A 26,385-nucleotide genomic window follows, 5' to 3' on the forward strand; every position below is an offset into this window, starting at 1 on the left:
TAAAATTTACTTTTTGTCATCTAACTGAATTTTTATAGATATTTAAACTCAAAAATAATATAAAATCAAGGTTAAGGTAATTTTGACTTCACTGATTATACTTACACCCTTTGAAACTTGGATGTGAAAGTGCTAAATGTGGAGACTCACGACTGCCTTTCATATGGTCAAGGAAATGTGGAATTGATTTCTCCAAAATACCATTTCTCTTCATTTTGACTAATATTCAATTTCTGTTCCAGATGAGAGAACTGTACTTTAAAGCTTCTGATTTTGAACCAGATGCTATGAATGGATAGACTTTGTGTTGCCTTATTTGGGCAAAAATAAGGAGAGTGCTTTACGTGTGAGAAATTGATGTTTTATAAATTAAGAACTACGTTTTTCACAGACTAATGGTGAGAGTAACCACAAGTTCATGTCCTAATTTTGGATTCAATTCCACATTATATTGTTGTACTTTGTTTCAGCTAAGCTTGTAGAATGTCATAAGATGAGTATTCATTAGCCAATTATATTAATATTCTATGAATACTTATCATTGCATTGACAAAAATAATCTTCACAACATATATTTATATTAAAAACATAGAAAATATTATAAAAATGTTGCCTAACTCAGTAACTTTAATTTGTATATGTTACCTTACCCATGCACTCATTTATAACTGCAATATTTATTTTGCACTATTTCAATGGACTTTGATTTCATGACTTATTGCATACATCTTAAAAGATTTGTATACATCTCTTATCATCAGCATTTACAATCGCTAAATGACGTTCTGCCAAACATTTCTATTCTTGTAAGTAGACAATTTCATATTGACTACAAATCCTTCCTTGACAGTGGAAATGTAGGGACATCTCTTAATTCTAATTTGTATTTCTAATTATGTGACACATGTAAACATTTTGGATTGAGGCTATTATTTTTCCAACTACCTCAAATCTTATTTTTCTCATTTTCTGTCATGGAAACCACGGCAGTAGCCAAACTTCAGCTACCGCCGTACTGGATGGAAACATTCTTAGTCATGCAGGAAGTCAGAACTGTGCAGCACTTTTAGCTTCAGAAAACAAAACAAAACAAAACAAACTTTCACACCTGGGTTCACCTTCCACGCTTATTGTCTGCTTACAGTTTTTAAACACTGCATTTCAGCATGTGTCATTATGAACGTAAATAAGCAGTGGATTCCAACGCCAGGGAATCTGGTAGAAGTGATCACAGAGAGACAGTCACAAACAGGATTTTCAGATTGTTACCTGGATTCAGCCTCTGCCTGTGAGAAAAAGAAATGTTCTCACAGTAGGAACATACTTCATCTTTGTGGTTTTAGAAACAAATCAAATCCAGAATCAGCCCACATTTTCAACATACACTTCAGTTTTCTATTAAGCACATATTCTGCTGTCTCACTGTACACTTGAGATTCTAGAAGCCAAAATCAATGTTGAATTCTATGAGCCATATATATATATATATGTCACCCTATTCCTTCCACCTTACCTACCATAGTCATCTGTATTTAACTGCTATAATACATGAGTGGCAAAGCTGTGTCTTCAGAAACATGCTTGTGTCTCCTGCTCTGTATTCCAAGTTACAGCCCAGGCTCTAAGGTGGAAATTCTAAGATTCTCACTCACTGAGAATGTTGCTTACTTTCATATCTGCTTCTCCAGGACTTCTCCTCTGTAGTTATCACGGCTCCTCTGTTCACCTTTTTCATGGCCTGGGTAACAGACCAACATCAAATAGGTCAAAGCACCTGGAGTCCTGCATGGATTCAGAACTCCATGCAAAGCCCAAGATAACTGTGCCTTCTCACGATGATTCTTCTTGGCTACACAGCTAGATAATCAGTTCTCATGCACCATCAAGTAAAGAAAAATAACTTGGACCAAAATACGAACGATGGAAACAGAAACCAGATGCTCCAACCCTGAAGCTCACTTCTATTTTCTCTGAGGACATATTTTGTGAATGTAATCTTTAATACAAAAATAAAGCAACATGTTCTAGTAGCTAATTGTATCAGTTCTTCCTTATTTTCCTTTTTGTTCTTAAGAAGCAAATTGATTTGACAATATGCAGAAATTTCCTATTGTATATACCTGGAAAGTTGAAGAAGTATCTGTGTTTCATTAGCCTCTGAAAGCTTAGATGTCTGTTGAATGTGTTCATATCTGTAACTTTCAGGAGGAAAACAAGTCAGTCTTGACCTAACATCTGTCTAAGACATTAACTACTTTATAAATTATGTGTTACTCAGAAAAGCATGTTGAGTTACACTCCTCAGACAAAGACGCAGCACTCTTCTTGAAAATTAATGCATGGTATTTATATCAAATGGACTAGGCTGCACACTCACAGATGTCTTTTCTCTATGATCAGAGAGAAGATAGGAGGCGAGAGAAGGCTCCCAAAAGCCTGCAGGAGTGAAACTTCATCAGCAAAATGTGATCTGACCTTAGGCTTCTGCCCATGTTCATGTCACACCCTATTCACAGCAGACAGGATCACTCTCCTGGACAAAGACCAGAAAAAAATCTCAACTCATCTCTGCACTACTGTATTTTATATTTTACTACATTTTTACCAGTCCAGCAAAGGTTATGCATTGGAAACCAAGGAGTGTAGCCTCCTTAGACTCTGGTTAATCATAGGGTAAATTTTGCCAATGAGCTTAAACCCTGGGAAAGAGAAATCTCTTGGAGAAGCCAAATGTGCTCAGTGCCCAGATTTGCCTTTGGGAGTAATGATTATGACCCATCATTTAAATGAAGCTCACTGAAAGATGCCACAATAATTGTACTACTTCAAGATAAATGTTACCAATCAGAATAAAGACTGTGAACTTTGGGCTACATTTATCAAATGAAGATAAATGCAGTAAAACAAAATCACAAGGTTTTTTGAAATGCAGTACATAACCTAGATTTAACCAGTAATGAACATGAAATAAAGGGTTCTGAGATAGCCAGACATTACCTCTTCCAATTAAACCCTCTTGGCCTTGGTGAGCCACCTGTCCTCTGTGAACACTTTCTGCCTCACGCTTGGGATGGTGGTGTGCGCTTCTCAGGACTGTAGTGAGAATTCAGCAGATGATGAACCTGGAAAAAACTGCATACAGCAAACCACTGGGGAATGCAGACAAATCCTAATTTATGTTAAAAAATGAGTTCACTGAGAGAAAGTTGATACTAAGAAAAGAATAAAAAACCAAAGCAAGGATAAATGACTCACATCCCACAACTCCAAATCAACTCTCCATCCATCCACATATCAAGTGATTCCAGTTAATTCATTCTCTACTTGTATCCAAGACTCATCCTCTGCCTTTAAAAAAAATCAATTTATTCCAGAATAACTTTAATCATTACTATTTCCCTGAACAAGCAACTTTAGGACTCAACTCTAAAAAGCCTGACATTTCATTTGTTGACATAGGAGCGTTTTCAAGACCAGTATAGCACTTATAAAAGCACAAGTTTCCTTTTGGCTGATATATTGACAGAATAATGCATCCAATGGTTTTCTTGGTTTTTCTGCCCACAAATTTTGCTTTCTGAAATCTGCTATAGACTGGTCTTTGTTTATCTTTCAGGGGTTTTTGATGAAAAAGCAAAAAGTAAACAATGACAACAACAAAACCGAGTAACAAACAAACAAAAAATCAGTATGCTTTAAAAGAATGTTTATAAACTACAGTATGATCACCTCGAAATGGAAGAGCTCACATTTTTTCTATATAAAATGACCTATCTTTCTGAAAAATTGTAGAAAGAACAAGATGAAGCAAAGAGGAATGTTTCTAAAAGGCTTCACAATTTTTTATTATTTATATTGGATCATACCTTATTCTAAAAGACTTACAGAAAAAAAAGGAATCTCTTGTCTGCTACCGAATTATATAAAATCTCTTTAAAACTTCAAATGAATTTTCTAAACTTGCATTGGATTGCCTTTCTACTTTGTGATTCAGACATGTCAGTGTGTGTAATACAATATGATAAGTATTATAGTAGATATATGGCCAGTAAAACCTACCTCAGAATAGATAAAATATAGCCCTACTTTAGTCCAATAAAATATATGCAGGATTAAGCCCACATTTCAAATTGTTGCCAACTTCTTATCTCTAAACAAAATTCTTCTGCCCCTCCAAATACATTAGAAGTCAGAGAAACTCACACAGTCCAAGTACAGGAGTTCAGCTTGTTACACACCTAGCCTGTACCTGAATTAGCCAAGCTAAAATTGTAATTTATGTCTTATGAAACTAAAACTGCTGTTGACTGTGTGCCATGCACATTTTTAACTGTTAATTCATTCATTTAAAAATATACATTGTTTAATGTTATATTCTAAGCGCTATTCTAGATATTGGAAATATAGCAGGTAGGAAAATTAAACCATTTTTTAAATTATCTTTGCATTCCATTGGTAACAAGAACTGCTTAACATGTATTCTGGGCCCTATCCTTATACTGACTTACTCACTTTTTCCTGTGAGGAAAATATTATTATTTCAATTTTCTGAGGAAGTCAAGTAAAACACAAAGACATTAAGTAATTTGTCCAACATTCCGTAGCTAGGAAGGGACTTATTCAGGATGTGAATTTAAATAGTTTAGTCGTAGAGCCTGGATATCAGTAAAACTCTTATGTTTTGCTTTGAACTCAGTTATTAAAGGATGATAGTATGCCCTCCTGGATTTCCAAGGTTTTACCAGTCATTCCCTAAAGGCCAAAGGATACGAAGACCTGTTGCTCATTGTTCATTTCTAGAGACACCAGACCTACCTGGAGCACTGGGTCTCATTGGCTTGGGCTCCCACTATATGGATATTTTCTTCCTATATGATCCTCACAGGCTTACTTTTCAAATCCTGCAAGCAGAAAAGACTTAAAAATAAGGAACCCATGGCATGAGTTAGTGTCAACATCCTGGTTGATTCTAGAAAGCTCTAGTCTACATAACACAAAATATACCTCTCTAACGTTATGAAATGTGAATGATCTTCATTTTCTCCAAGATAGTCTCTTATCAGTCATGCAGCAAGTTTTCCTCACTATATAAACAAAACATTAATATTGTCTGGGGATAGCAGGTAAATAAAGGAGAGATATCAAATTGCAACTCTCCACAAAAAATAAAAATTAAATTGTATTCAAGAACAAAAATAGCCTTGAAAGGGTTCAAGATTTCAGTGAAGAAACTGCAGCCACATAATGGAACCACCAGAAAGAATCACTGGGGTGATCCGCATCCCTGAGACATCTAGAGATGGCAGAAATGGAAGAGGACTATCTGTATCCTCAATGTGACAAAAACACTCCTCAGGATCCCTGGTAGCTGCTGTTCAGAGGACACTGACCAGTTTTACCACTAATAGTCATGTCCACCAAAACCCCCAAAGAGAAAATTGCTACATCCTCTTCACCTCCCTGGAACCAGGGCATCTTTCTTCACAGTCCTGTGCGCCCTAGGTTCAGTAATACAGCTTCCATGCAGGTTGTACATGCTTCAAACACTGGCTTCCCAACCATAATACATGCACCACCAGCACTTCAGAGATCAAAGTCAGCATCTGGGAGCCCTGTCCTCATGACTCAGCTCTGCTGAGTTAGCACTTGCATGTTTTGTCAAAGTCACCACCTCCATGAGTTTGTCCAGACCCCTGACCACAGAACCATTGCTGCTCTGTTCACACTTATGTTCCAAGCTTTAGCTCTGTGCCTCTCCACAAGAACCTATGCTGAAGTGTGTCTACCTCAGGTCTTGGAGTTATGCTCATTTCATGCTTTCCTGTGCTGCAGACTCATGTGGGTCTATAGCCACACACACATGTTCTCTCCCTTCACCATGAACACACCCACAAGCTGGACTCAGCATCAAGAGGAATCTGTTCAACAGCAACTTCCTCTGCAGGAAAAGCAGAGATTAGGAGAACTCAACAGTCTTCATTATATAGGACTCCAGCAGCCGTGCTATTACTGCAGACGCAGTGTTGGCCACTGTGTACTCCTAAAGTACTCACTGCAACATTTCACTCTTATATTAGCCACTACCCTTGCACCCATCAGAGACAGTGGATCTCTACACTGAAACATCACTTTTGGTGACTCATCATCAAAAGTGTATACATCAGGGCAAGATAGCAAGAAAACTCAAAAGTTAAGTAAATATGTCTACTCCAAAGAAAACAGTGCTTTCCCTGTAACTATTCACCAAGACATGGATCCACTAACTACTAAAAATTAAAAATAATTGTGTTTGGGAATCTTGGCAAGCCACAGGGGAAGAAACACTGATAGTAAAATTTAACAAAAAAAAAATCTAGTCAATGACAGGTTAAAAAAAAATGGTAAGTTCAACAGAAAAACAGAAGTAAGGCAGAAAAGAAAATAGTGCCGCTTAGAACCCAATGTTCATTGACAGTAGATTTGATCAAGTGGAAGGAAATATATAAACTTGAAGACAGAGCATCAAAAATATCCAGTCCAAGGAAAAGAAACCTGAATAGAAAAGATAAAAACTTACAGCACTTGCAGACAACATGAAGGGTACTAATTTTGCATTTTAGAATTTTAGGAGAGGAAAACAAGGGATTAAAATATTATTTACAGAAATAATGACTGAAAATTTCCCAAATCTGAGTAAAGATGTGAACATCCAGGTATACTCACCCAGTTGTTCAAACTAAAGAAGACTTCAGTTCCTTAAATATATTTAAATGAAAGTCTCAAAGCCAAATAAAGAATCTAGAAACAAGCAGTAGTAAAGAAGTCCCTCACATACGAGAGAACCTCTATTAGACTATTAACAGATTTCTAAGCAGAAATGTTGTGAGCCAAAAGAATGGGATGATATTTTCAAAATGCCTCAGGGGAAAAAAAAAACAGAAAATAAGAATACTATGCTAAGAAAAATGTGCCCTATAGGAATGAAGGAGGAAATAAGGTTTCATTGAACTAACAAAAGCTTAAGTTGTTCATCTCCACTGAGTCTGCATTATAAGAAATGCTAGGGCAGCTTAAATTCCAAATACTCTACTATAATAGTGATTGTAACTCTTGTGTATCTTTAATGTGTAGATTAAAAGATAACACTTATTAAAAATAACAAGCATAATAACAAGCTAAAGGATACAGAATATAAAAAGATGTAAATTATGCTGAATTTACAAAATGGGGTGAAGGTAGGATGAAAAGGTAGTTTTGTATAGAATTGAAGTTAAATTTTTGCCAGTTTAAAACAGGATGTTATCACTATAATGTGTTGTATTCAAGTCTTATGATAACCACAAAGTATGTTGTAAATATACAAAAACAAATGAGTCTAAACATCTGACTTCAAAAACTAAAAATCAAATCACAAAGGAAGACTACAAATAAGGGAAAATCAAATCACAAAGAAAGACTACAAATAAGGGAAAATCAAATCACAAAGGAAGACTAAAAATAAGGGAATGCCTGGCAAGTGCAAGGTCATGAGTTTAATTCCTGGTATCAAAAAAAAAAAAAAAAAAAAAAAAACTAGAGAAGAAGAAACTGGTAAAAGGCTTACAAAATAGCTATAAGGCAACTTTAAAAATGTTCAGAGTGAGCTTTATCTATAAGGAATTACCTCAAGTAATTGAATTTAGTAAATGAAGTAAATTCCTAAACTAAAAGACATATGGAGTGATCAACTACATCCTGTGTATAAAAATTCACTTGTGTATATGTGATCAACTTCTTCAGAAAACGTGTCAAGAATACACAATGGGGAAAGCATGACCTCTTCAGTAGGTGAAATTAAGAAAATTGGATAGCATTTGCAGAACAATGAAATTCGAATTTTATACCATGAACGAAATCAACCCAAAATGGATTAAGGATTTAAATGTAAATCCTGAAATCATAAGACTCCTAGAACTAAACAGGGACATTTGGTATTGGCAGTTAATATATGGGTATGACATCTAAAGCACAGACAAAAATAAAGGAAGACAGAGACAAATAGACAATGCAACAAACTGGAATTTTTTGCATAACAAAGGAAACAACCAGTGAGAGGTATACACGGAATGGAGAAAATACTTACAAGTCATATTTCCTATAAGGGGTTAATATTCAAAATATATAAGGAACTCATTTAACTCAGTAATCAAACAACAACACAAAATAAAAAAGCAGCACAGAATCTGAAGAAACAGGAAGGCACACAAGTGGCCTAACAGGTATGAGAAAATACATTCAACATTCACAATCATCAGAAAAACGCAAACTCAAATCACAATGAGCCATTAATTTATACCTATTAGAACATTTATTTTCAAAAAGTCAAAACATGATAAATGATGACAAGGATATAGGAAAAGTGAATCTTTGTGGAAGGGAATGTAAGTTGCTATGTATATGCTAAACACTATGAAGCTTCTTCAAAAAGTTTTTGAAATGCAGCTACCATACAGTTCAGCAATTCCAATGCTGGATATACATCCAGAGGAAATAAAACTACTTCTAGACTATTCCTAATGTTTGCCTCATTTTTTCAAGCATCTGACAAAGCTTCCTCCTGTCTGTTTTTGCAGACTATGCCTATGTCTGTTCTACGGAATCCATGGCATCCACGTGATGAAGTTATGCCTCGGTTTCATGCAGGGTACTCAGATCTTGCAGCAAGGACTGCACTTCTACTTTACTTGGAGCAATGTTGTGCACACAGGAAGACACTAAATATTTGGGCTAAAGGTTAGGTAAGTGGATACTGCTAGAAAATACAGCTTGGAAGGAGATAAAGAAGATTAGTGGGTAGTAATTGAGACTGAATATGAAAGACTGAAAAGTTTTGAAGTACACTACAGCAAGGGTGTGTGTGTTTTCTTGACCCGTGGTTTTTCCAGGTTTTGTTTTTGGATCTCTAGGGTTGCTTCAGTCTCTTTTAGATGGTTCATGTGATCAAAACTATATTTATAATAACCCTACAACATTATTTTCATTTTTTACTTTGATTCTTTCAAAGATATGCAGTGAGGTTGCTCAGAAACTACGTCTCAGGCACTGACATTATTATTTTGAAGGAAAATAAATGTGTATTCATATACCTTTAGTTTTGTTCAAGGTTTAATTTCTAAATAGTAAATAGAGAAAAATATAACCTACAATAACAGACGTTCCTTGAGATCCTCAATTATTCTGAAGAATATTAAAGTTTTCTGCAGCCAAAAATTTGAGAATTATTGCTCTAAGTCATCAAATATTTGAAGTGCAATAGTAGTATAATTTTATCAGAACTATTCTTAATGCTGTAAGACAATGATCTCTTAGGTTCTAAAAATTCATTTATATATTCATATGTCTTTGTGCAGTATTGTTCTATTTCACATTTTTAATTAAAATTTTATATTGTCAGTTTAGATACAACTTCAAAATAATATCCAAGCCCATAAACTCAAATCCAGTAAACATTTCACTATAAGTTTGGTCTATTTGGCTTCCATAAAATAATAAAATTTCCCATTTGGGTGGTGACTCTGGCTGAAGAAAGAGATTTCCGATAGGTACACATATGAAACCTCATATTTTCTGTGATGGAAGATGCTGGCGGTGGTGTGTTTTATTTAAAACTTGCTGCATGTTCTAGACCACTTATAGTCTCTACCATCTGGTCAGAATGAATTTAAAATATTTTTAACAGTTTAGTTATTCCAAAGTGCTTTATGCCCTCTGGTGCCCATTTGAAACCTTAAGCTTTCTTTCATAAATTGTGTTACTTCAAAAACTTTTATGTTTCTTTTACTTTGAATGAGCAAATTCTAATTTTGAGTGGTGTGATACTTTGGTTTGAGTTTGGGAACTTCTTAACCTGATAACAATAGGGTGCTTGCATATATTCTATTCATTTTCTGATCTCATTTTCACCTCGCTTGGATACTTTAATTTTCTCTTTTTTCTTAATATATAAGCCACAGATGCCATCCAAGTCAGTAACAAACTGAGGACACAAGAGACACCCTATTGTGCACATTTTAAAAATGAAGACAGAGTTTATTATCAATTTTTCTAGTTTCACTTGCAGTATTTACCCAAAAACAAAAATATAACAAATATTACTGTATAATATTTGTGCACTATCTTTTCTTAATATTTATACATAACATACAATTTATCTATGATAATTATTATAATTATGCAGTCATGGTCAATATATACTTATTGAAGTACTGTTTTAGAATCCTCTTTATTTTTCTGGGTTCAGTAGAGATACCACTATTTACCATATGATCATACTAACATTTATTATTGTTTTCTATTAACTATAAAATATTCCCAAAGACTTTGTCAAACGGACTCAACTATTCACAAATAATTTACCTGAAAATATAGTTTCTGAAGTTTTCAATGGACAAAAGAAATCAGTGTTGTCCTTTTAAAAAATTCTCTTACCAGTGTCACTTTCCACATACATGAAAACTAAATATACACCAAAAAATAGTTTGGTTCTAAAACTCTTTCTGATAGGAATTAAATTAATAATCATTCCTCATAGAGCCATGACATTTCTTGGAATGATTCATTTTTAATTAAGCAATGGTCTACTGCATGCTCTTTGAGTTCAGTACTTGGAATAAAATCTAAGTCAAGAATTATGACCCATTGTCTTTCATTCTTTCTTTGGCTGTGTTTCCTTAATATTGATATAAAAAGAAGATGGGCACCAAGTTACAACTGTGAGAGCTTAGCTCCTGACCTCAAGGATCCCTATGCTCTCTGTGCAGTGTATCTACAGGCTTGCACGGAGTTATCCCCGGACAGCCCGAGAGTTCCACAGTGGCAGAATCCCATGACAAATGTAGCAATGTGCAGAAGAGACTCCAGAATTATTTTTGAGAGTCAAAGTATCTCCTTTAATGTTTCTTCATTTGATTTATCTAAAAATCTTCTAATTCAAGTTTTGATAAGGACAAAACATATTCCATCACATAAAACCACACCTCAGCATGCCCAGTGGCTGTTTGGGTTATCTCTTGCTATTGCTCAACGGCTTCTGGGCAAGATTGTTCTGTTTTTATGCACAGAGGCAGAGTTGTGTTTATGAAGAGCATTATTACTCCAGTGATTTGTTGAGTCTTTCTCATGTAGTTAGTACCTGATAGATGTTATTGATCCATAAAAAGGGATTAAGGGGACATTTCATAGCCCAGGTATGGTCTCCATCCTTTCCTTTTAACAAGATCTTAGCATTAAAGCACTCTAATCATTGTGTGCGTATGTGTATTTGTACCAGAGAGAGAGAACAAGAGAGAAAGAGAAGATAAAAACAGACAATGGAGCACAAAAGGAATATGTGAGCTGATGGAATGGGGGAGTAAAGGCAAAAATATGACAAACACTGCCACTGGTTATACAAATTTACTCTTTTCCAAATTGGAGATTGATCCCGGAACTTCTCGCCAATCTTCATCCCTGGTTCTTTTTATTGTTTTTATTTAAATTTCCCAATCTGGGCTCAAACGTGCTTTCCTCCTGTATGAGCAGTATATGCTATCACACCTGTGACTTTCACAAACACCGTGTAGTCTTACAGTTTAACGGAAAGCAAGGGAGACATTTATTATTTAAATGAGAAAACTAGGTAAGGAGAGATCTGACTTTCATCATCCAGATGTTGTTGAGGAAGAGACTGAGACCAACTTTTCTTTTATCTTTACTTTTCAATAGATCCTGGAGAATGAAAATACAATTTCACTTTTAGAACAGACAATGAAGAATAAAATATTTGGAGCTCTATCCAATACTGTGGAACTTTCCAGAAATAAAATTAGTGCTTTAGATCTTCTGAAGTAGGAAGAATCTGAATCTGAATTTTTGGTTTTAAAGCAATTTTAAATTCATCACAAAGTTGGTCAGAACTGTAGAGCAGAAACCACAAGCCCTCTACCCCCACGTATATACAGCTCCATGACTGTTTATATCTGACAACAATGGGGTACCTTTGTTACAATCAGTGAACCTACACTGACACATCACTATGAACCAAGGTCTATAGTTTACAACAGAGTTCTGTGGGTTTCAACAGTTGTACAGTGACATATATCAACCATTATTGTATCTTACAGAATAAATTCATTGCATAAAGTATCCTGTGCTTCACCTATTCATTCCTCCCTCCTGTAAGCCCCTGATGACCAGTTCTTTTTATTGATTCCATAGACACCTTGTATTATACAGTGTGTAACATATATAGTTTTTACACTCTGTAATGTACACTATCTGTGATCATGTGCTTAGTAACAACATTTAAAATTCCCTGTGTCTTTTCATGGCTTGGTAGCTTATTCCTTTTATCCTATTGATATGTCACCATGTATCCATTCACCTGAACAAAACTTATCATAGCACTAAATGCAAGTTTTCTGTGGGAACATAAATTTTCAGACTATCTAGGTAGCAACTAAAGCATGCAAGTGCTGGGTGAGAGTGTTTTTAGATTTTTAAGAAACTGTTTAAGTGTCTTCCAATGAGGCCGTGTCATTTTGCATTCCTGTAAGCAATGGATGTCAGTTTCTGTTGCTCCTGTCCTTACTGGAATTTGGTATTGTTAGCAATGATTTGGACTTTGGCCACCCTTGCAGGGATTGCACTACATTCCGGAAGGTTCTATGTAATATGCAGACACCACCTGAAATCTGGCACATGGAACATTACTACTCCTTTCTGGGACATCTCTGAAGGATGGAAGTGAAGACCAACCCTCCTAGGGGAATTACACTGAACAGTGCACCTGTCAAAGGAGAAATGGCCCAAGTATACAACTTTATCCTGAGGGCTGTGGTCAATAGTTTGTCCACATGGTTAGGGACTTTGAACGCACATGATTAAGAAAATGGTAATAGGGAGGTTCTAGGGACAGATATTTTGAGAGAGAAATGATGACATTTGTGTCCTCTATGAATGGTCACCAGAGAAGGATTTTAAAGTCAAGTGGACAGATGACTTCTTTTGTGGAGACCAACAGAAATCTTTCCCAAGATACTGTCTAATGAGTTTGTGAACAAAGTGGCCATGTTAACAGTGATAGAAGTTATTCACAGGCTCAGCAACATGGACTTCAACTCACCCAGAACAGCCAAGGTCTGCTACCCTTTCTGCCAGCAACAGAGACTCAAATTGTCTCCAGTACAATGCTATTCTCCAGAATGGCCAGTCAGTTACTTGGTAGCAGGTTAATAATATTCCATTATCAAATTATTCTTACAGGAATAGACACTTGTCTGGATATGGATTTGCCTTCATTTTATGCCCACATTAATGCCAAAATTACCACCTATGTCAGGGATGCCAAAGCTTTGAGAGTTTTCAGTGTCCACTGTAGCACACATGCCATAGATTTACCACCACAGATGTGCTATAACCATCAGCTTCATATTCCAAATACCATTGTTTCTAATCAAAGAACTCACTTCAATTCACTGAAAATGAAGTATGGCAGTGGTATCATGCACAGGAAATTCACCTGTCTTCCATGATCTCTACCATCCTGAAGCAGCTGGTTTCACAGAATAGAGATATGGCCTTTGGATGACTCTTCCTGTACCATGTAGGTGCAAACCTTAAAGTTCTTGTTATGGTTCTCCAGGATCTTGACTTGGTATCTAATATGGATTGTGTTAGAAACTATAGCCAAAATCCAAGGGTCCAAGAATAAAGTATGGAATTGGGAATGATATAACTCATTATTACCCTTTATGAGCCAGTAGGAAATATTGCCTCATCTTTACAACTTTATGTTCTCCTAAATTAGAGCGCTTAGTACCATTGAAAGGAATGCTTCAATCATGAGACACGACAGTGATCTGGAATCTCCATCTGCACAGCCACCTTGGGTTCATTGTCCCTCTGAATCAAAAGGTAAGGAAAGTAGCAAACGTTCTGGCTTAGGAATTTACTTTGATTACAAGGTGTAGTTGCAAATTACTCTTCAATGAGTGTGAGGAAAGATGTGTCTGAAATATAAGAGATCTCGTAGAGTAACATTAACTTCTAACAGGTCTTGTGATTAAATTTAAAGGAAACATAACAACTCAATATGAGCAAGACTTCTCCTGTTCCAGACTGCTATAGAACGAAGATTTTAGTTACCCGGCCAGGTAAATAACACAATTAGCTGAAGTGCTTGTTGAAGACAATGGAAGTGGAGAATAGATTAGTGAATACTTGCTAAAAACATGATACAGAAAACAAAGGCTGTAATTTCATAAATAGCTTTCTTACTTAGTTATGAATGTTTATAAGTATGAAAATATGTACATATGTATAAAACACACATCTATTAACCCAATATCTTTGCTTTCTTGCTTCTTTTGTTCCCTATCTCATAAGATATATTAACTTTACTTTATAATACTTAACTTTTAGAGAGAATAGAATTTATAATATTTCTTTTTTATAAGAATCTTTTTATGTATGTCCCGTACTCTGAGTAATTACTTTGGAGACGATGATACACAGCATAATAACTTATTATTCTGTTATTATTTTATTAAGAAATTTTTTATAAAATAAAATTAATGGTTAGCTACTAACATAGTATGCAATTTATGAGCTATCAAGGGAAAGAATGAATATCACTCAAGGATTTTGCAAATGCTTTGAGGAAAAGATTAGCACGTTTGCAGTTGTAAGATAGTTGTATCATGCAAGATAGTTGTATCATGGTAAATGAAAGCATATCCTTGTTTATTATATTTACTTGAAGACCATATGCAGTTTAGGGAAATACATATTGGTGCCAAATTAACACAGAGTGAACTGTGATGGCTATTTTTATGTGTCACCTTAGATGAGGCTATGGTACCTAAGTCAAATTAGTCTAGATATTGCTCTGGAAGTATTTTTTGGTGGTGACTAGTATTTCAATCAGTAGGTTTTTGGATAAACTAGATTACCCACAATAATGTGAGCGTGCCTCATTTACACAACTGAAGGCCTTAAAAGAAAAGATTGAGGTCGCCATTCACAGACTATGGAGGACAAGAGCAATAAGTCAACAAGAAGCTAAAATCACCTGTGAGTCGGCACCTTGTGCAGGCTAACTGGGGGGCAGTGGATGCCAGCCCCTTCTAGAATGTGGGCAGGGAGATAAGAAGGGCAACATTGCCCCAGTAAGTGACCAGCTGGTCCAGAGAAACACGGGCAGTGATGATAGCTAATGATGTAAAACACAACTTAATGCTTGTAGCGATTAGTGTTTCAGTGACTTTGCAGGTCTAAAGCTGGTAGTCTGATCATCCATGCAGAGGATAACAGTATGTAATGTAGCAGCTATGAGGGATCTCCTCAGAAGGTGCTCATCATTGTTAATTCCCTATTATCTTGTTTCAAAATCTGTATAATTCTCATTGTTTTGTTTGGTTGAGTTTTATTCTGTTTTGTATTTTTGATTTTGTTGTATCTGATGGTATGGGCAGCTGTTTCAAAGATAACAAGATATATTATGGCAGCCATTTTGGATTTACCATTATCTTATTTTGAAGTCCTCTATTGCATTCCTTGTTTTGTTTTCATTGGTTCTATTCTATTTCTGTTTTGTTTGATTTTACTATGTCTGAAAGTATCGACAGCTATTTTGAAGACAATAAGAAGCATTATGAGAACCATTGTTGATTTCCTATTACCTGGTTTGGAAATTCTGTGTCGCTTATATTGTCTTCTTTTGATTGGCTTTATTCTGTTTTACTTTGCTTGGTTTTATTCTGTCTAAAATAAAATTTTAAAAAAAGACTAAGCTTTCCAATGGAAGAAGGAATTTTGTCTACAGAGAATTTTCAGACTGAACTCTTATTGCGTCACCAGTTACTTCCTATAAAGAAACAGTAACCCTTATATATGATAGGCATTAGACAGGTGGTAGGTAAGTTGTCAGACAGGTAGATAAATACATCCTTATTTGAATTAACTGTTCTTGGAGATGTTTTGATAGATTGTTTTTTCATGGCACCAAATTTGTGAGCGTGGAATTGTTCATGAAATCCTTTTAATATCCTTTTAATAGTCATGTGATTAGTAATGATGGAAATTTTTTGTGAGATTAGTAATTTTTTCTCTTTTTTCTTATTTAGATTAGCTAGACATTTGCTAATTTTGTTGATTTTTTTCAAGGAACAAATGACATCTTGTAGATTTCTATTGAAATTGATTCGTGGTTTTAATGTCTTCTCTTTTTACTTTTATTCTATTTAGTTTGAATTAAATTTACTGTTAATTTCTAGTTATGTAAGGTGAATGTTTGATTATTTATCTTTTTACCTTTTTAATATTTATATACTCCTACTATAAACTTCCCTCTAAATCATACCTTTCCTATATCTAATATATACAATGTATGGTAGTTTTATTTGAACTGTTTGAAATTTTAAAAAATTTTTATTTAAAGGAGAAAAAAGCAAAACATTATAAGGGTACAAGTAATACAGAACTTCAAAAAAACAGTAAAAAAATCACTAGGCAATAGATTACATATTGTCATCTTAGAAATAGTTGTTCAATCTCCGGTACCTATAAAAAGGAAAAAGAAAAAGAAATAGTTGTTCAAGTTACAGGATTAAAGCATACAAAGGGGACATTCAAACTGTGAGACTGCAAACAGTTGTGTTCAGTGATCCAACAAAAACTTAGTAATATGGTCATCTGTCTTAACACACCTAAACATACTTGCAGATGTATCCTTTAGAGTATTTTCTTTTCCTATCTTTTTTACAACAACATTTACACATTTTGGGTTTTATTACTCCCATAGTTCTTATTACTTTTTTTGGAAGAGAATAAAGCCAGATATGACAAAACAAAGCAGTCAGTCAAAACAAAGGATGGACATAGTAATGATGTAAAAACAGAATACAAGGTAATCAACAGTGGTTGCCATAATGCCTCTTGCTACCTTAAAAAGAATTGCCTATATCATTAGGTATAATAAAATTGAACAAAACACTACAGAAAAAGATGAATAAAACCTAAACATTGGAGACATTGCAGGACTTCAAAAGAAAATAATAGTCAAACCAGAATGGGCATCAGAGTGAATCTTATTGCCTTCAAAGTAGTTGCCTACACTGTCAAACTTGATAATATCAAACAGAACAAAACAGTAAAATCAGTCAAAACACGATGGTGGGAGCAATACAGGGCTTCAAATCAAGTTAATAGAAAATCAAAAAAGTTACTATAATATATCCTGCTAATTTTCCCTTAATTAAAATATAGTAATAAAATAAATTATTTTTTTAAAACGAGGGTGATTGAGATAAAAGAGCACATAACAACATAACAATACAGGTAAAAGCATAACAATTTCAGCAACGTAGTGCTTCACCACAAGATAACCCGACTTAATAGTCGTTACCATAGTGTCTCTTTCCTTAAAATATTTGAGTATAACTTCGTATACTATGGCATCAACATAGCAAGGCAGTGTGAAACCATTCCAGAGAATGAAAGTATTACAGGGTACTTAGAACAAGCTAACAAAAACAAACAATGGTTTCTATATTATCTCTTTGCCTATAAAAATTTTTGTTTATACTATCACATATAATAAAATCCAGTAAGCTATAACATGATAAAATCAATGGAGACTAAAGAACAACAGTTTGGTGAAACTTCAAAACAAGATGATATTATATCAGCACTAGCTATTATGATGTCTTGTTTTCCTCAAAATAGCTGTTGATATCATCACAGGCATAATATCAAACAGCCCAGAATAAAGCCATTCCAATTAATGAGTGAAAACTTTATAAGGTTTCAAAGCCACATAATGGGGAATCATGATTACCACAGACTTTTATATATTTGAATCATTTCTTATAATAGGGAAACTATTCAGTATTCATACATGTAAGTTTGACTTATTTCACTTATGAGTATGGCCTCAAGCTGCATCCATTTATTTATAAATATTTCTATGTGATCCTTCTATATAACTGAGTAGTACTCCATTGTATAAAAATACTACAACTTTTTTATCCATTCCTCAGTTGATAGACACTTAGGTTGTTTTCAAGATCTGGGAATTAGAAATTGTTCTTCTAAAAACATGGGTGCACATATATCCCTGTGGTATGATGCTTGTAGTTCTTCTGGGAATATGCCTAGAAGTGGAATAGCTGGAACAAATGGGACTTCCAATCCCAGTTTTTTGAAAAATCTCCAGACTGACCTCCACAATGGTTGCACCAGTCTCCACTCCCACCAACAGTGCAGGAGAGTTCCTTTTTCCAGAACAGACTCTACAGCATTTATTGTTGATGGTTTTTTTGATCCTGGCCATTCTTTCAGGAGTAAGATGGAATCTCAGCGTGGTTTGAATTTGCATTTCTCTAATGACTAATGATGATGAACATTGTTTCATGTATTTACTTGCCATTTGTATTTCTTCATCTGAGAAGTGTGTATTCATCTCAGATGACCTTTTTTGGATTGGATCTTCGAATTTTGGGGGTTTGATTTTTTTTTAATTCTTTATATGTTTTAGACAGAAGACCTTCATCTGAGGGACAGCTCAGTAAGATTTTTTCCCAGTTTGTGGGTTTTCTTTTCACTCTGCTGGAAATTTCTTTTGACCTGCAGACACTTTTTAATAAGAAGTGATCCCAGTTATTGATTCTGGGAAGTATTTCCCATGTGGTTTGTTACCTGTTCATGAAATTCTCTTCCTATCCCTATGTCTTCAAGGTTTTTACCCAATTCGTCTTCCAATATATTTAGTGTTTCTGTTTTAATATTCAGATCTTTGATCAATTTAGATTTTAATTTAGTACATGGTGATAGGCATCGGTCTAGCTTTAGTTTTCGGCATATGGAGAGCCAGTTTTTCCAACACCATTTATTAAAGAGACTGTCATTGTCCCAGTGAACCTGCTTAGCTCCTTTATCAAAGATAAGGTGGTTGAGTGTGTTTGTAGTTGTGGTTGTGTCTTTTAACCTATTCCATTGATCTTCGGCTCTGTTTTGATTCCAGTACTATGTTGATTTTACTACAGTTGGTTTGCAGTATAACTTCAAGCCAGAGATTTAATGCCTCCTGCCTTGCCTTTGCTGCTTAGAACTGTCTTTGCTATTCTAGGTCTCCTCTAACTCCAGATGAATTTTAGGAGTGAGTTCTCGAGATCTATGAGGTATGTTGATGGTATTTTTATTGAGATTGCATTGAATCTGTATAAGAATTTTGGGAGAATGGCCCTTTTCACAATATTTATTCTTCCTATCCATGAGCAAGGGATGTCTTTCCATTTTGTGAGATCATCTTCAATTTCTTTTTCAGTGTATTATAATATTCCCCTTATAGATCTTTCACTTCTTTCGTGAGAGTAATTCCTAAATATTTCATATTTTTGCCTGCTGATGTGAAAGGTGTTGCTTCTCTTATTTCTCTCTCTGTGATTTTGTTGTTAGTGTATAGGAATGCTACTGATTTTTGGGTATTGATTTTGTATCCAATTACATTGCTAAATTTATTATATCTAGGCATCTTTCAATGGAGTTTTGGGGGTCTTCTATGTTGAGTATCATATCATCTTCAAAAAATGATAATTTAACTTCTTCTTTTCCTATCTTTACCCCTTTTATTTCTCTCTCTTGTCTAATTCCCCTGGTAGTATTTTCAGTACTATATTAAATAAGAGTGATGATAAAGGACATCCTTGTCTTTTGCCTGATTTTAAAGAAAAGTCCTTCAATTTTTGGTCATTTAGTATGATACTAACTGTTGGTTTGTCATAGATGGCCTTTATTACATTGAGGTAAAGACCATCTATTCCAATTTTCTGTAAAGTTCTTATTGCGAATGAATGTTGGACCTTATCAAAAGCTTTTTGTGCATCTATAGAGATGATCATGTAATGCTTACTTTTGGCTTTATTGATATGCTGGATTACATTTATTGATTTACATATGTTGAACCATCCCTACATGCCTGGGATGAATCTCACTTGGTCATGATTTATAATCTTCTTGATGATTTGCTGCATCGTATTTGCCAATATTTTATTGAGGATTTTTGCATCTGTGTTCATTAGGGAGACTGGTCTGTAGTTCTCTTTTTCAGTTGGGTCTTTCTCAGGTTTTGGTACTAGGGTAATATTTGCTTCCAGGAATGACTTAGGAAGGATTGCTTCCCTTTCAAATCCATTGAAGAGTTTGAGGAGTGTCAGCATTAGGTCTTCCTTGTATTTCTTGTATAATTCTGCAGTGAATCCATCTGGGCCTTTTTCTTCCCTTTTTAAAATAAGGTTAGCTAGGGGCTTACTGATTTTTTTATTCTTTCAAAGAACCAACTCTTTGATTCATTGATTCTTTGGGTTGTTTTCTTAGTCTCTATTGCATTGATTTTTGCTGTGATTTTTATAATTTCCTCTCTTCTTTTGGCATTGGCCTGTCTTGTTCTTCTTTTTCTAGATTTTTGAGGTGTAACATCAGGTTATTAATTTGTATTCGTTTTGTTTTCCTGATGTGGGAACTCAGTGCAATAAATTTTCCTCTGAGGACGGCTTTCAATGCATCCCACAGATTCCGGTAAATTGTATTTGTATTTTCATTTGTTTGTAGATATTGTTTAATTTCTTCTTTAATTTCCCCTGTGACCCACTGATTACTCAAAAGTGTGTTATTCAGTTTCCATGTGTTTGTAGGATTTTTGCAGTATCTTTTAATCATTAATTTCTAATTTCATAGCGCTATGATCCGATAACATGCAAGGGATATTTTCAACGCTTTTGCATTTATTCAAATATGTTTGTGAGCTAATATATGGTCTATTTTAGAGAATGACCCATGTACTGCTGAGAAGAATGTGTATTCTGATGTTATTGGGTGGAAGACTCTGTATATGTCTATCAAATCCATTTGTTCACAGGTGTGATTCAGTTCTGTTATTTCTTTGTGATTTTCTGTCTGCTTGATCTGTTCCTTGGTGGCAAAGGTGTGTTAAAGTCTCCTGTTATAATTGTGTTACTGATAATTTGATTTTTCATTTCTGTTAATACTTGTTTTATATAACTGGGTGCTCTGGAATTTGGTGCATTTATATTTAAGATAGTTATCTCTTCCTCTTGAAGTTTTCCCCTAACAAGTATGTAGTGACCTTCTTTATCTCTTCTGATCATTATTGGTTTAAAGTTCACATTGTCTGCAAACAGAATGGCTCCTCCTCTTTTTTTTTTTTTTTTTTTTTTTTTTTTTTTTTTTTTTTTTTTTTTTGGATTCCTGTTGCATGAGGTATTGTTTTCCATCCTTTGACTTTCAGTCTGTGAGTATCCTTTTGGGTTATATGGGTTTCTTGTAGACAGCATATGGTTGGATGTTGTTTCTTGATCCATTCTGCCAGTCTGTTTCTTTTAAATGGTGCATTGAGTCCATTTACATTAATGGTTATAACTGTTATATGTTGGTTTATTGTTGACATGTTATTTTCTGCTGTTGAATCTTTATCTTTCTGTTCTTTTAATTGTCTGCTTTGCTTAATGGTTTTTTTCCTAAGTGTATCTAAACTGTCTTTCAATATTTTTTGCAGGGTTGGCTTGGTGATCATGAAGTTCTTCAGCTGTTCTTTGTCATGGAAGTATCATATTTCACCATCAATTTTGAATGATAGTTTTGCAGGGTACATCAGTCTAGGTTGGAAATCATTTTCCTTTCGGATCTGGCATACTTCACTCCATGCTCTTCTTGACTTTATTGTTTGTACTGAGAAATCTGCTGTGGTTCTGATAGGTTTTTCTTTATAGGTGATCTGTCTTTCTCTCTGACAGCTTCTAATATTCTCTTCTTATGTTGGATTTCTGGGATGGTGATTATTATATGTGTGGGTGTAGTTTTGTTTTGGTCATGACTATTTGGAGTTCTATATGCTTCACTGATCCTGATGTCGGTTTCCAATCTCACGTTTGGGAAATGTTCAGCTATTATTTCTCTAAATATCCTCCTCACATCCTTTATGTCATCCCCTTATTTTTCATTTATCCCTATCAATCTTATGTTGTTTTTCTTTGCATCATCTTGCAGTTGTTGAATTGTTATTTCCTGATTCTTCATTATTTTTAAAACATCTTTCCCTTCCTGTTCACTAGCTGCAATCTTGTCTTCAAGGTCTGAAATTCTATCTTCACTTTCATTGAGACGGTTTTTACAGCTTTCAGTGGAATTTTTGATTTCCTGTATATCTCTGTGCATCTGTTTTATGTATTCTGTTTGTTTCTTATATTGCTCATCTAGGGATTCTATATTTTTTTTAATTCCTCTAATTTTTTAACTGTGTCTTCTTTAGATATATTCAGCATCTCTTTCATTTCTTTTATCTTTTCTTCTTTTACCTGGGAGATTATTTCTAGTTTGAATTCCTTTAAAGTTTCCCAGAGTTGTGTGTTTATTTCATTTGCTATTATGTACGATATTTGAGGTGTATGGCATATATTTTCTTCTATGTACATTGTTCTTAAGGTTTCTTTGGATAGACTGGAGGCTTGAGATTTTAATTTGGTCTTTCATTTTGTCATTTTCCTTTATTTCTGTGTTTCAAGTGTTATTCTAATGCTTCCTCAGTGTCTTCTAGAAATCATCTTCCATTCCCTCAGCTCCTGGGACTCTGGAACCCAGTTCCCTGGATTGATAGAAGGTCACTGGGGGTGGAGCAGTTCAGCTGAAGCCCAGCCTCTGGAACCGATGGCACCCGCCTGCTTGCTTAGCACTGCACAGTCCACCAAGCTCAGCCAAGAGAGGGGAGGCTGATGCCAGCACCCTGGACCTGCTGTGCTGCTCCAGTGCACCCAGAAGCCATGAAGTTCCCTGGACAAAGCTGAGAGAGGGTCCAAAACTAGCGGGACTCAGGAGAAAGTGCACAGGACACTTACAACAGCCTGCTGGGCCTCTGGAACCGAGGGTGCCCGCCTGCTTGCTTAGAACTCCACAGTCCCCCAAGCACAGCCAAGAATGGGTAGGCCGATGCTGGCCCCCCTGGACCCACTGAGCTCCTATTTGAAATTTTTAAAAAGTTCTCAAAAGTTCTTTGACCCATGTCTTATATAGGTGTACTATTTAATTCTCAGTTATTTTGGTATTTTCCTGGTACTTTTTGTTAATTTCTGGTTTAATTTTATTGTGGTCCAAGAGCAGACACTGACTTCTATTCTTTTAAATTTATTAAGGTGTGATTTATGACCTAGAATCCAGACTAACTTACTGCAAGCCCCCAGTGATCTTCAGAAGAATGGATTTTCAGATGAAACCCTGTTGGCTAACAGTGTTGCCTATTTCAACTACATCCTTTCTGTTTTTTTGTCTGCTATATATGACCTTTGTTCATGGAGAGGCATTGAAAATTACAACTATAAAGTGGACTTATCATGTTGTCTTTTCCTATAAGTTTCTGTCTTGTATAGTTTGATGCTTTATGTTACCTTTATGGACGTTATGAATTACTATGTCTTCTTGGAGAGCTGGCCTCTTAATCATTGTATAATGCCCTTATTTAAACTTGATAATTTCCCTCACTTCATAGTTTGCATTCTCTAAAACTAATCCACATTTATTTTGATTATTGTATAGGTACACACACACATATAAAATTGATTAGCTGTAGACTACATGTTTGTGAGTTATGTTTCTTTTGTCCACTCTTTTTTTTTTTTTTTTTTTTTTGGCTTTTTTGTTTTTATCGGTACCAGGGATCGAACTCACGACTGCTTGCTTGCAAGACAGGCACTTACACCAATGAACTAAATCCCCAGCCCCTGTCCACTCTTTCTTTAACTGGTAAATTTTCACCACTGATACTTGTTTGCTTTCTTTTTTAATTTTATTTAAGGAGGAAAAAAAAAACAGAAAAACGGTACAAGTTATACAGAATTTCAGAAAAAATAAACAGTAAGAAATCACTAGTTGATAGATTGCATATTGTCATCTTAGAAATGGTTGTTCAAGTTACAAAATTAAAGCATATAAAGTGGACATTCAAACAGTGAGACTGAAAACAGTTCTGTTGAATGATCCAACAAAACTCAGTAGTATGGTTATCTATCTTACACACTTAAATATACATGCAGTTAGTTACATCCTTTAGAGCACTTTCTTTTACTCTCTTTTGAACAATGACAATTACACATTTTGGATTTTATTATTCCCACAGTTCTTATTACTTTTTTTGAAGAGAGTAAAACCAAATGTGACATAACAAAACAGAGTCAGTCAAACCAAAAGGATGGACATAATACATAATGCAAAAACAAAATACAAGGTGATCAATGATGCTTACCATAATGCCTCTTGCTATCTTAAAAAGAATTGCCTATATCATCAGTTATAATAAAATTGAACAAAACAGTAAAGAACAACCAATAAAACCAAAACATTGGAGACATTACAGGACTTGAAAAGAAGATAACAGTCAACCAGAATGGGCATCATAATGAATCTTATTGTCTTCATAGTTGTTGCCTATACTTTTGAACTTGGTTCTATCAAGAAAAACAGAATAGAGGAAAATCAGTCAAAACAAGATGGTGAGAGCAATACAGGATTTCAAAATCAAGTTAATAGGAAATCCGAGTGGGTTACTATAATATATTCTGCTATTTTTTATTTATTTTTCCCTTAATTAAAAAGATAAAAATAAAAAAGTAAATAATAAAAAAAGGAGATTGATATAAAAGAGGGTGTAACAACAAAACAGTGCAGGTTAAAACATAACCATTTAAGCAAAATAGTGTTTCATCACAAGATATCCTGACAAAAAGTAGTTACCATAGTGTCTCTTTCCTTGAAATCTTTGAGTATAACTTCGTGTACTGTAGCATCAAACATATCAAGACAATGTAAAACCATTCAAGAGAATGACAGTATTACAGGGTATTTAGAATCAACTAACAGAAAATAAACAATGGTTTCTGTATAATCTCCTTGTGTATAAAAGTTTTTGTTTATATTATCACATATAATAAAATCCAATAAGATACAACATGTTAAGACTGATGGAGACAGAAGAGCAAAAGCTTGATGGGACTTCAAAACAAGATGATATTAAATCAGCACTAGCTATTATGATGTCTTGTTTTCTCCAAAATAGCTGTTCCTACCATCCAACCTTCTTTGCCTCATTTTTGTTGAGCTCTTTTTCTGTCATTAGTTGTCAGTTTGTCTTTTTCATTTCGCTTTCTGCTCCATTCATTGTGGCCTCTCTGTCACTGTTTTTGGAATCTTGGTATTTTTCTTTTTTAGAATATCCTGCAGTATTCTCTGTGGAGTTGAATTGGTGGTTGCAAATTCCTCTAGATACTCTTTATCCTGGAAGCACCTTGTTTTTCCATCAATTCCTAGGGACAGTTGTGCAGTATATATCAATCTTGGCTTGAGGTTATTATCTTTCAAAGCTTGAATTATCCCCCCCCCCACGCTCTTCATGATTTGATGGTTTGTGCCGAGAAGTGTGCTGTAATTCTGATGGGTATTCCCTTGTAAGTGATCTGTTTCTTATCTCTGATGGCTTTTAATATTCTGTTCTTATATTGGATTTCTGGAATTTTGATTATTATATGCCTGGGTATAGCTCTGTTTGGGTTGTAGGTGGCTGGGGTCCTGTATGCCTCATACATCAGAGTACCTTTACCTTCTGCTAATTTAGGGAAATTCTCCTGGATTATTTCTGGGAATAGCCTTTGTAATTCATTTGTTTGTGTCCCTACTTCTTCTTTACATTCTTAATTCTTAAGTTATAGATCCTCTTATCATCTTCTAGCCTTTGTATTATTGCTGTTTGTTTTCATGTTACTTTTAAGAAGTTTTTTATTTCATGCTCCCATTTTACAAATCTGTCCTCCAGTTCAGATAATCTATCCTTAGTTTCTTTCAAGCTGTTATGCCAGCTTTCAATAGAGTTTTTACTTTCCTGGTAATCTCTTTTTACCTGCTTTACGTATTCCATGTTTTCTCTTATTTTCTCCATCAAACGATTCTCCCCTTTTTTTCTGTTCTTCCATTCCACTGCCATTTCTTGGGTGGTGCTTAGCATTTCTCTAACTATTCTATTTATATCTTGCCTTACTTCATTAAATACTTCACTTTTGAACTCGTCTATGAGGCTCTAGAGATATTGCTTTACGTCTATTGGTGCTGTGTCTGATACTGCATGTTTTCTGTCCTCATTCTCCTTTGCATTTACCATTCCTGGATCAGTGTTCTCAGGATTGGGGACTGAGAACCCTTTCTTGTTGCTCCCTCTTCCCATACATTTTGTTCCTCCCATACAAGCATATATAGGAAGCTTAGTTTCTTTCTTTGTTGGTTACAGTTTGTTTGAATCCACTGACTAGGTGTTCCCACCCACTGCAGTGTACTAGG

Source organism: Cavia porcellus, unplaced genomic scaffold (assembly GCF_034190915.1).
Source record: "Cavia porcellus strain 051 isolate PalLab524CR breed Dunkin Hartley unplaced genomic scaffold, mCavPor4.1 scaffold_7, whole genome shotgun sequence".
NCBI lineage: Eukaryota > Metazoa > Chordata > Mammalia > Rodentia > Caviidae > Cavia > Cavia porcellus.